The sequence below is a fragment of the Salvelinus namaycush genome, unplaced genomic scaffold (assembly GCF_016432855.1).
Source record: "Salvelinus namaycush isolate Seneca unplaced genomic scaffold, SaNama_1.0 Scaffold328, whole genome shotgun sequence".
In the NCBI taxonomy this organism is placed as follows: domain Eukaryota; kingdom Metazoa; phylum Chordata; class Actinopteri; order Salmoniformes; family Salmonidae; genus Salvelinus; species Salvelinus namaycush.
Genome location: NW_024060208.1, coordinates 192,490 through 205,073, shown reverse-complemented (window position 1 = coordinate 205,073; position 12,584 = coordinate 192,490). Strand labels below are relative to the sequence as shown.

General features: G+C 46.1%; 1 long non-coding RNA gene across 1 annotated transcript in view; it reads left to right on the top strand.

Annotated features, from left to right (window-relative positions):
* LOC120040141 overlaps positions 1-10,707 on the top strand; it is a 32,127-nt gene extending 21,420 nt beyond the window's left edge. Inside the window, exon 2 of the long non-coding RNA XR_005475576.1 lies at positions 10,392-10,707. This is a non-coding gene — a long non-coding RNA (uncharacterized LOC120040141). The remainder of the gene's footprint in view (positions 1-10,391) is intronic.
* The last annotated feature ends 1,877 nt before the right edge of the window (positions 10,708-12,584 follow it).

The window sequence follows — 12,584 nt, the reverse complement described above, 5'->3', positions numbered from 1 at the left end:
TCAAATTCAGTTTCCTAGATCTGCATAGACCTGCCCATAGGACCTGCCTCTCAATATTGGTAATCCAATCAAAAGACGTGCACGCACTACGCCTGCTAGCTGGCTCCTGTGTAACACTGGAGCCAGCCAGCAGGCGTACAATAGCCAACTCTAAAGCTGATTGGTTGACACTAAATTTTCATTTCCATTCACTATAAGCTACAAGCGCCCGCACTGTTGATTCTGAAGGCCTGAGGGCAGATTTTAGACCCCTGGCAACACATGATGGCTGAATATGATTGGATAAAAGATCTAACATAAAGACCAGCCCTCCAAATCTCAACCTGGGGCTGGAAGCAGTGCAACCAAGAGGAAAGCTATGAAATGAAGAGTATAACTCTTACTCTGGGGAATAATTTAATACATATTTGTGGGAAAATATATTTTAAAAAATATATATATATTCTGATGATGTTTAGGCCAGCAGAGAAGGCCTTGCTGGCCCTGACGGCCCACCACTGATTCCAATACACTTAAATGTCTCCTCTTAAACCACTAGAGTGTTGCTTTAGCAGTATGCTTAGGGTCATTGTCCTGCTGGAAGGTGAACCTCCGTCCCAGTCTCAAATCTCTGGAAGACTGAAACAGGTTTCCCTCAAGAATATCCCTGTATGTAGCGCCATCCATCATTCCTTCAATTCTGACCAGTTTCCCAGTCCCTGCCGATGGAAAAACATCCCCACAGCATGATGCTGCCACCACCAAAGGTAATTGGTTGCACCAGATCTTCTTTAGGAGTTTCACACCATTTCATTTTTCAGTTTATTTTTATTACATTTTTTAATTTCACTTCACCAATTTTGACTATTTTGTGTATGTCCATTGCATGAAATCCAAATAAAAATCAATTTAAATTACAGGTTGTAATGCAACAAAATAGGAAAAACGCCAAGGGGGGATGAATACTTTTGCAAGGCACTGTAGCTTCCAACTGTAGCAATTGTGATTTGTTATCTGTAATGGTTCTAATACATTACATAAATTATTATTATTATTTATTACATAAACAATTATTGTTGTAATCTTTTGGCATAAAGATAAATGCACAGTGCAGACCTTGTGTTCTCGATTCGAGTACTCAACAACAACAAAAATGATGCGAGTACTGGAACAGTCCAAAATGTCAAATTCCCCATACCTAGTCTGTCCCTGCTTTTTAGTGTGTGTGTGTGCGTGCGTGGGCCATTCATGATGGCTGGGTTTGGACCGATACGTAGTGGAAAACAGATGGGTTGAACAGAACTGACTGTTGCTGTGGTTCTAAACATCCAACGAAGGGAAGATGCTCTTCATTCTATAAAACACTGAGGAGGGAAAAACAAATGCTCTTATTACTTCGAGGCCAGGGCTGGCTCTAGCCTTTTGGGGGCCCTTAGCAAGATTTGGTTGCCGGGGCCCCACCAACAACTGGGCAACATTTTTTACTGGCTCCCATCTTGACAGCGGAGAGGGGGGAAAAGTATGTTTTAAGTTAATTTCCTGCAATTCTACACATTGTTCTATGAGGTGTAGAGAAAATATTGCAATTCTTTAAACTACGTTTTTCGTTTTTAATTTTTTCCAGTTTTAAAAGGAATTTCTTGCATTTCTACACGTTGCCGTGACTTAAGCCATGTTAATATGATATCTGAATAACTAACAGAATCAATGGGGACCCCGGGAGGTCAGGGCCCCTGGGCACGTGCACCGCGTGCCCGGTCAGTATTCGGCCATGGTTACTACAAGAGAAAAAACTACTGATGTACAACCAAATGTTTTATTTACTATCTATTCTAACGCTCAACAGTAAGTTGAAACCCCGACTGAGTACAATACAAGTTATATCCTTGTGTGTAGCAATGTCACATAGATCATTTAATTTTACACGCATAATTTTTATTCAAATAGGCAATATACATTTTTTTTTCTCCAAAAAAACAAATACTCTCGCAAGTAATCAAAATACTAACATCTGTTTAGAATATTCAAATAACGGTGCCCACCCCTAACACACACACTGAGCTACAAACAGAGGTTCATTCTGTCACTCGCTCTCAGTGATATTCACAACATACACTATACACTGAGTGTACAAAACATTAGGAACACCTGTTCTTTCCATGACAAACTGACCAGGTGAAAGATATGATCCCTTATTGATGTCACCTGTTAAATCCACTTCAATCAGTGTAGATGAAGGGGAGGAGACATGTTAAAGAAGGATTTTTAAGCCTTGAGACAACTGACACATGGATTGTGTATCATTCAGAGGGTGAATGGGCAAGACAAAAGATTGAAGTGCTTTTGAACGGGTTATGGTAGTAGGTGCCAGGCGCACCGGTTTGTGCTGCAACGCTGCTGGGTTTCTCACGCTCAACAGTTTCCCCCGTGTGTATCAAGAATGGTCCACCACCCAAAGGACATCAAGCCAACTTGACACAACTGTGGGAAGCTTTGGAGTCAACATGGGCCAGCATCCCTGTGGAACGCTTCCAACACTTTGTAGAGTCCCCATGCCCCAACGAATTGAGGCTGCATCTCAATATTAGGAAGGTGTCCTTAATGTTTTGTAGACTCAGTGTATAACCCATCATGTGGAAATGAAGTTTTTAGTTTGACTATGAGGAATGCAGTAAACACACACACACACACCATGAAGTGAATGTCCTCAGCGTGTGGCTCTGTATGCAGTAAAATAAAATAAAATTCAAGTTTATTGGTTGCGTACACAGTCTAGCAGATGTTGAGGCTGTAATCACTGACCTTTGGCAGTGATTACAGCCTCAAGTCTTCTTGGTTATGACTCTACAAGCTTGGCACACCTGTATTTGGGGAGTTTCTCCCATTTATTCTCTGCAGATCCTGTCAAGCTCTGTCAGGTTGGATGGGGAGTGTTGCTGCACAGCTATTTTCAAGTCTCTTCAGAGGTGTTCGATCGGGTTCAAGTCCGGGCTCTGGCTGGGCCACTCAAGGGCATTCAGAGACTTGTCTCGAAGCCACTCCTGCGTTGTCTTGGCTGTGTGCTTAGGGTCGTTGTGCTGTTGGAAAGTGAACCTTTGCCCCAGTCTGAGGTCCTGAGCGCTCTCGAGCAGATTTTCATCAAGGATCTCTCTGTATTTTGCTCCATTCATCTTTCCCTCGATCCTGACTAGTCTCCCAGTCCATGCCGCTGAAAAACATCCACAGCATGATGCTGCCACCACCATGCTTCACCATAAGGATGGTGCCAGGTTTCCAGCAGACCTGACGCTTGGCATTGAGGCCAAAGAGTTGAGTCTTGGTTTCATCGAACCAGAGAATCTTGTTTCTCATGGTCTGAAAGTCTTTAGGTGCCTTTTGGCAAACTCCAAGTGGGCTGTCATGTGGCTTTTACTGAGGAGTGGCTTCCGTCTGGCCACTCTACCTTAAAGAACTGATTGGTGGAATGCTGCAGAGATGGTTGTCCTTCTGGAAGGTTCTCCCATCTCCACAGAGGAACTCTAGAGCTCTGTCAGAGTGACCATTGGGTTCTTGGTCACCACCCTGACCAAGGCTCTTCTCCCCCGATTGCTCAGTTTGGCCGGGCGGCCAGCTCTAGGAAGAGTCTTGGTGGTTCCAAACTTCTTCCATTTAAGAATGATGGAGGCCTCTGTGTTCTTGGGGACCTTCAATGCTGCAGAAATGTTTTGGTACCGGTCCCCAGATCCGTGCCTCGACACAATCCTGTCTCGGAGCTCTACGGACAATTCCTTCGACCTCATGGCTTGGTTTTTACTCTGACATGCACTGTCAACTGTCTACCTTATATAGACAGGTGTGTGCCTTTCCAAATAGTCATGTCCAATCAATTGAATTTACCACAGGTGGACTCCAATCAAGTTGTAGAAACATCTCAAGGATGATCAATGGAAACAGGATGCACCTGAGCTCAATTTGGAGTCTCATAGCAAAGGGTCTGAATACTTATGTAAATGAGGTATTTCTATTTATTATTTAAAGGACAGTAGTATAAATATTATAATGAGCTATGTCGGAAATACAGTATTTAAATTCTCCGTGTGAAACGGGAAGTGTCCAGTGGTTCACTGTCTCTAAACATCAATTCATGCAAATATGTAGAAAAAGTATTTCAGCAGATTGTGCATTTTTGTGTGGCTTAATTCGTGTGAAAATACAGAAGAAAACTGACTTCATTCACAGGAAATAACTTTTTTGGGGGGGCAAACTTCGGAACAATATTTTGAAAGTTATTAGAGCAATGCATGATGGGCATGTCCTGTCCTGACCTTACCTCTTAGCAAGTGACCATGTCCTGTCCTAACTTCTTCTCAGCGCGTGGCCCTGACCTAACCTTAAAACCTCTTCTAAGCTAGTGACCATGTCCTATCCTGACCTAACCTTAATTAACCTCTTCTCAGCCGTGACCATGTCCTATCCTGACCTAACCTTAAACCTCTTCTCAGCTAGTGACCATGTCCTATCCTGACCTAACCTTAACCTCTTCTCAGCTAGTGACCATGTTCTGTCCTGACCTAACCTTAACCTCTTCTCAGCTAGTGACCATGTCCTATCCTGACCTAACCTTAACCTCTTCTCAGCTAGTGACCATGTTCTGTCCTGACCTAACCTTAACCTCTTCTTAGCAAGTGGCCATGTCCTGTCCTGACCTAACCCGAACCTCAGATGACCTACATATGCCCTATCTTAATTTGACCCAGTTTCTGGGTCAAACTAGGTCCTGCAGCAACAGGGAATGTGAATTGTTATGTAGATTATAATTAATAGAACATTTTTTGTAGGGGTTGATAAATGTTTTGTTGGACAAATCAAGTCTAACATTTTAAAGTGTAAATTACAACCTTTAAAAGCCTTTTAAAACCTTCAATACACTACAAGTTAGCATTTCCTGCTTTGCAGGAAAATTCCTGGAACAACAGAATGATCAAATGAAGATGCAGCATCTGTAGCTGCTCCTCCAGACCCAAACATCCAGTTTCTCCTGATTCATCAGGACGTCCAGTTCTTCTGACTGACATAATCCTCTATTCATTGAGAAATCATTGACGTTGACAAGCCATTACCTCCTAATTTCTCCTAATTTCCTCTTCTGAATTTCCTGTTAGGGACCCCTGTCCTCGTTTTACCCGCTAAACATCTCCTCGTGTTGGCTTGTTTCTCTCAGCCGGAAACTCTACCCCAGCAGCGTGTTGTCGTCAGCATGCTCACATCTTAAACTACACCTCTTTCCATCAGATTGACAAACTGACGTCTCTATTTTTACATGTTTAGCACCTTTCTCTTTGTGCTTTATTTTAGAAAGGACAGAGTGTACTGCTCAGACAGATAGTGTGCCCAAAATGACACCCTATTCCCTATGGGGCCCTGGTCAAAAGTAGTGCACTACATAGGGAATAGGGTGCCATAGGGCCCTGGTCAAAAGTAGTGCACTACATAGGGAATAGGGTGTCATTTTGGGACACAGTACACAGACTCTCTGAGCGGCTCTTTTTTGCGTTGGTTCTTTTATCAACGCCTGCTAATTCAGTTTCCTTTGAAGGGTTTTGATTGTTACACTCACTGGACAGAAATACAGACACAACTTCCTGTTGTTGTTTGGAACAAGTTAATACCTCTCTTCTTCTCCTCCTCTCCTTTTTATCTTCTTCTCCTCCTCTCTCCTTAAATCTCCTCTCCTTTTTATCTTCTTCTCCTCCTCTCTCCTTAAATCTCCTCTCCTTTTTATCTTCTTCTTCTCCTCTCTCCTTAAATCTCCTCTCCTTTTTATTTTCTTCTTCTCCTCTCTCCTTAAATCTCCTCTCCTTTTTATTTTCTTCTCCTCCTCTCCTTAAATCTCCTCTCCTTTTTATTTTCTTCTCCTCCTCTCTCCTTAAATCTCCTCTCCTTTTTATTTTCTTCTCCTCCTCTCTCCTTAAATCTCCTCTCCTTTTTATCTTCTTCTCCTCCTCTCTGTAAGCTATCTCTCCCTTTTTTTTTATCCTCCTGTCTTTCTCTCTCTGTCCCTGCCTCAGCCTCTCCATTATCCTCCTGTCTTTCTCACTTTGTCCCTGCCTCAGCCTCTCCATTATCCTCCTGTCTTTCTCTCTCTGTCCCTGCCTCAGCCTCTCCATTATCCTCCTGTCTTTCGCTCTTTGTCCCTGCCTCAGCCTCTCCATTATCCTCCTGTCTTTCTCTCTTTGTCCCTGCCTCAGCCTCTCCATTATCCTCCTGTCTTTCTCACTTTGTCCCTGCCTCAGCCTCTCCATTATCCTCCTGTCTTTCTCTCTCTGTCCCTGCCTCAGCCTCTCCATTATCCTCCTGTCTTTCGCTCTTTGTCCCTGCCTCAGCCTCTCCATTATCCTCCTGTCTTTCTCTCTTTGTCCCTGCCTCAGCCTCTCCATTATACTCCTGTCTTTCTCTCTCTGTCCCTGCCTCAGCCTCTCCATTATCCTCCTGTCTTTCTCTGTCCCTGCCTCAGCCTCTCCATTGTCCTCCTGTCTTTCTCTCTTTGTCCCTGCCTCAGCCTCTCCATTGTCCTCCTGTCTTTCTCTCTTTGTCCCTGCCTCAGCCTCTCCATTATCCTCCTGTCTTTCTCTCTCTGTCCCTGCCTCAGCCTCTCCATTATCCTCCTGTCTTTCTCTGTCTCTACCTCAGCCTCTCCATTATCCTCCTGTCTTTCTCTGTCCCTGCCTCAGCCTCTCCATTATCCTCCTGTCTTTCTCACTTTGTCCCTACCTCAGCCTATCCATTATCCTCCTGTCTTTCTCTCTCTGTCCCTGCCTCAGCCTCTCCATTATCCTCCTGTCTTTCTCTGTCCCTGCCTCAGCCTCTCCATTATCCTCCTGTCTTTCTCACTTTGTCCCTGCCTCAGCCTCTCCATTATCCTCCTGTCTTTCTCTCTCTGTCCCTGCCTCAGCCTCTCCATTATCCTCCTGTCTTTCGCTCTTTGTCCCTGCCTCAGCCTCTCCATTATCCTCCTGTCTTTCTCTCTTTGTCCCTGCCTCAGCCTCTCCATTATCCTCCTGTCTTTCTCTCTCTGTCCCTGCCTCAGCCTCTCCATTATCCTCCTGTCTTTCTCTGTCCCTGCCTCAGCCTCTCCATTGTCCTCCTGTCTTTCTCTCTTTGTCCCTGCCTCAGCCTCTCCATTGTCCTCCTGTCTTTCTCTCTTTGTCCCTGCCTCAGCCTCTCCATTATCCTCCTGTCTTTCTTTCTGTCCCTGCCTCAGCCTCTCCATTATCCTCCTGTCTTTCTCTCTACCTCAGCCTCTCCATTATCCTCCTGTCTTTCTCTGTCCCTGCCTCAGCCTCTCCATTATCCTCCTGTCTTTCTCACTTTGTCCCTGCCTCAGCCTATCCATTATCCTCCTGTCTTTCTCTCTCTGTCCCTGCCTCAGCCTCTCCATTATCCTCCTGTCTTTCTCTCTTTGTCCCTGTCTCAGCCTCTCCATTGTCCTCCTGTCTTTCTCTCTCTGTCCCTGCCTCAGCCTCTCCATTATCCTCCTGTCTTTCTCTCTTTGTCCCTGCCTCAGCCTCTCCATTATCCTCCTGTCTTTCTCTCTCTGTCCCTGCCTCAGCCTCTCCATTTTCGGTCTCTCAAGTGGCGCAGCAATCTAACGCACTGCATCTCAGTGCTAGAGGTGTCACTACAGACACCCTGGTTCGATCCCAGGCTGTATCACAACCGGCCGTGATTGGGATAGGGCGGTGCACAATTGGCTTAGCGTCGTCCGGGTTTGGCCGGTGTAGGCCGTCATTGTAAATAAGAATTAGTTCTTAACTGACTTGCCTAGTTAAATAAAGGTTCAATTAAAAATACAAATCAAATCAAATCAAATGTATTTGTCACATACACATGGTTAGCAGATGTTAATGCGAGTGTAGCGAAATGCTTGTGCTTCTAGTTCCGACATGATGAATGACTTGTTGTAGCAGACCCCTGGTCAGAAATAGTGCACCAAATAGACTCCGGTTGAATCAACCAGCTATTGACATCAACTATAGAAGGCCTCTTCTCAGGGAAAATATAGGCCTACACATGTTGCATCAGAGTTATAGTCTATGTAATCTAGATAACTCACCTGAAGTATGGAGTTATGCCTCTCCAGTCCATTGAAATGCCAAACCAATACTGAGCCAAGCAGAGTATTTCAATATTCAAAACTTGTCCAGAAAGTACAGTAGGCTATATGAATGAGCAGGTTAGGAAAGATGTATATCAGGGTGTCAAATTCAGTTCCTGGACGGCCGGGAGTTCGCTAGTTGTTGTTATTTCCTTTCAATTTGTGTCCAATTAAGACCCCGACAACCAGGTGAGGGGAGATCCTAACTAATCAATTAAGAACTAGACGACCAGGTGAGGGGAGTTCCTAACTAATCAATTAAGACCTAGACAACCAGGTGAGGGGAGTTCCTAACTAATCAATTAAGACCCCGACAACCAGGTGAGGGGAGTTCCTAACTAATCAATTAAGAACTAGACAACCAGGTGAGGGGAGTTCCTAACTAATCAATTAAGACCTAGACAACCAGGTGAGGGGAGTTCCTAACTAATCAATTAAGACCTAGACAACCAGGTGAGGGGAGATCCTAACTAATCAATTAAGACCTAGACAACCAGGTGAGGGGAGTTCCTAACTAATCAATTAAGAACTAGACGACCAGGTGAGGGGAGTTCCTAACTAATCAATTAAGACCTAGACAACCAGGTGAGGGGAGATCCTAACTAATCAATTAAGACCTAGACAACCAGGTGAGGGGAGTTCCTAACTAATCAATTAAGACCTCGACAACCAGGTGAGGGGAGTTCCTAACTAATCAATTAAGACCTCGACAACCAGGTGAGGGGAGTTCCTAACTAATCAATTAAGACCTAGACAACCAGGTGAGGGGAGATCCTAACTAATCAATTAAGACCTAGACAACCAGGTGAGGGGAGTTCCTAACTAATCAATTAAGACCTAGACAACCAGGTGAGGGGAGATCCTAACTAATCAATTAAGACCTAGACAACCAGGTGAGGGGAGTTCCTAACTAATCAATTAAGACCTAGACAACCAGGTGAGGGGAGATCCTAACTAATCAATTAAGACCTAGACAACCAGGTGAGGGGAGTTCCTAACTAATCAATTAAGACCTCGACAACCAGGTGAGGGGAGTTCCTAACTAATCAATTAAGACCTCGACAACCAGGTGAGGGGAGTTCCTAACTAATCAATTAAGACCTAGACAACCAGGTGAGGGGAGATCCTAACTAATCAATTAAGACCTAGACAACCAGGTGAGGGGAGATCCTAACTAATCAATTAAGACCTAGACAACCAGGTGAGGGGAGTTCCTAACTAATCAATTAAGACCTAGACAACCAGGTGAGGGGAGATCCTAACTAATCAATTAAGACCTAGACAACCAGGTGAGGGGAGTTCCTAACTAATCAATTAAAACCTCGACAACCAGGTGAGGGGAGATCCTAACTAATCAATTAAGAACTAGACAACCAGGTGAGGGGAGTTCCTAACTAATCAATTAAGACCTCGACAACCAGGTGAGGGGAGTTTCTAACTAATCAATTAAGACCTCGACAACCAGGTGAGGGGAGTTCCTAACTAGTCAATTAAGAACACGACAACCAGGTGAGGGGAGTTCCTAACTAATCAATTACTTTTAATTGATCAATCAAGTACAAGGGAGGAGCGAACTACCATCCAGGAATGAAGTTTGACACCCCTGCTGTACATGTATAAATGGTGGAGTTGTTCTTTGCTTTTCAACCACATAGGAGACGTATATGGGTCTAGTATCTTTCATTTTCAACAGATATATGGTATCATTCTAACGCCAGGCCTGTTACCATCAACTATCAGTACAGTACATAGTCTTGTAGCTAGTATCTGACGTGAGACAACGGTTGATCTCAGCGTCATTGAAACACAACCAAACCACTAGCCTGCCACGTCCAGTATGAATGGTACAGGGAGCATCCAGGGGATCCGTATGTCTGTAGAGAACTGGGCAATGGCCAACCCCTGACTGTGACTGCTCAGCCTGGCACAGCTGGGGAATGCCATGAGGGAAGGGAAGGGAAGGGGGGGGCGTTAACTTGGCACAATAAATACAGGGATCTTTTAATCTGGGCTGTGGACCCGCTAAGACAGGGCCTTGTGTCTGTATGCTTCCGTCTGCAGCCATAGAGAACGGATAGATCCAGATTCCTCTCTCTGTCATAATCAGCAGATTGTCAGCGAGGAGGATAGACCGACATCTGTCTGAGAGCTGAATTAGGAGACACATTTACACATTTATCTGACGCTGTGTTGTTATAACTCTCCTACCTCCCTCCCCATCTCCTCTCCTTTTATCTCCTATTTTCTCCTCCCTCCCTCCCTCCCTCTCTCCCTGCAGACTGTGGCCATCCTAGAACAGAGGCTGACTCTGACAGAGGACAAGCTGAAGGAGTGTATTGACAACCAGCATCAGATCAACTTGCAACTCCACCGCAGGGAACCAGACCTCCAACCAAGGGACTAACACCCAACCAGACCACCAGGGAACCAGACCTCCAACCAAGGGACTAACACCCAACTAGATCTCCAGACCACCAGACCTCCAACCAAGGGACTAACACCCAACTAGATCTTCAGACCTCCAGACCACCAGGGAACCAGACCTCCAACCAAGGGACTAACACCCAACCAGACCTCCAGACCTCCAACCAAGGGACTAACACCCAACCAGACCACCAGACCACCAGGGAACCAGACCTCCAACCAAGGGACTAACACCCAACCAGACCTCCAGACCACCAGGGAACCAGACCTCCAACCAAGGGACTAACACCCAACCAGACCTCCAACCAAGGGACTAACACCCAACCAGACCACCAGACCACCAGGGAACCAGACCTCCAACCAAGGGACTAACACCCAACTAGATCTTCAGACCTCCACACCACCAGATCACCAGACCTCCACACCACCAGATCTCCACACCACCAGACCACCAGATCACCAGACCTCCACACCACCAGATCTCCACACCACCAGACCACCAGATCACCAGATCTCCACACCACCAGATCTCCACACCACCAGACCACCAGATCACCAGATCTCCACACCACCAGATCTCCACACCACCAGATCTCCACACCACCAGATCTCCACAACACTAGATCTTCAGAGCACCAGATCTCCAGACCTCCACAGCACGAGACCTCCAGACCTCCACAGCACGAGATCTCCAGACCTCCACAGCACGAGATCTCCAGACCTCCACACCACCAGATCTCCAGACCTCCACACCACCAGATCTCCAGACCTCCACACCACCAGATCTCCAGACCTCCACACCACCAGATCTCCAGACCTCCACAGCACCAGATCTCCAGACCACCACAGCACGAGACCTCCACACCACCAGATCTCCAGACCACCAGAGCACGAGACCTCCACACCACCAGATCTCCAGACCTCCACACCACCAGATCTCCAGACCTCCACACCACCAGATCTCCAGACCTCCACACCACCAGATCTCCAGACCTCCACACCACCAGATATCCAGACCTCCACAGCACCAGATCTCCAGACCACCACACCACCAGATCTCCAGACCTCCACACCACCAGATCTCCAGACCTCCACACCACCAGATCTCCAGACCTCCACAGCACCAGATCTCCAGACCACCACAGCACGAGACCTCCACACCACCAGATCTCCAGACCTCCACACCACCAGATCTCCAGACCTCCACACCACCAGATCTCCAGACCTCCACAGCACCAGATATCCAGACCTCCACAGCACCAGATCTCCAGACCACCACACCACCAGATCTCCAGACCACCACACCACCAGATCTCCAGACCACCAGTCCTCCACCTCTCCAGACAAGACCTCCAGGCCAGGGACTGACACCAGAGACTAAACCCAGCCCTGACTCCCCTAGGCAGGGGAAAGCCCTGGTGGCACCCAGACCACTGACTCCTCCATAGAGGGGGAGGAAGAGGGTGCATTCGGAAAGTATTCAGACCCCTTGACTTTTTCCACATTTTGTTACGTTACAGCCTTATTCTAAAATGGATTAAATTGTTTTTTTCCCTCATCTATCTACACACAATACCCCATAATGACATCACAATACCCCATAATGACATCACAATACCCCATAATGACATCACAATACCCCATAATGACAAAGCGAAAACAGGTCTTTAGAAATTTTTGCAAATGTATTAAAAATAAAAAACTGAAACATCACATTTACATAAGTATTCAGACCGTTTACTCAGTGCTTTGTTAATGCACCTTTGGCAGTGATTACAGCCTCGTGTCTTCTTGGGTATGACGCTACAAGCTTGGCACACCTGTATTTGGGGAGTTTCTCCCATTCTTCTCTGCAGATCCTCTCAAGCTCTGTCAGGTTGGATGGGGAGCGTCGCTGCACAGCTATTTTCAGGTCATTCCAGAGATATTCGATCGGGTTCAAGTCCGGGCTCTGGCTGGGCCACTCAAGGACATTCAGAGACTTTTCCCGAAGCCACTCCTGCGTTGTGTTGGCTGTGTGTGCTTAGGGTCGTTGTCCTGTTGGAAG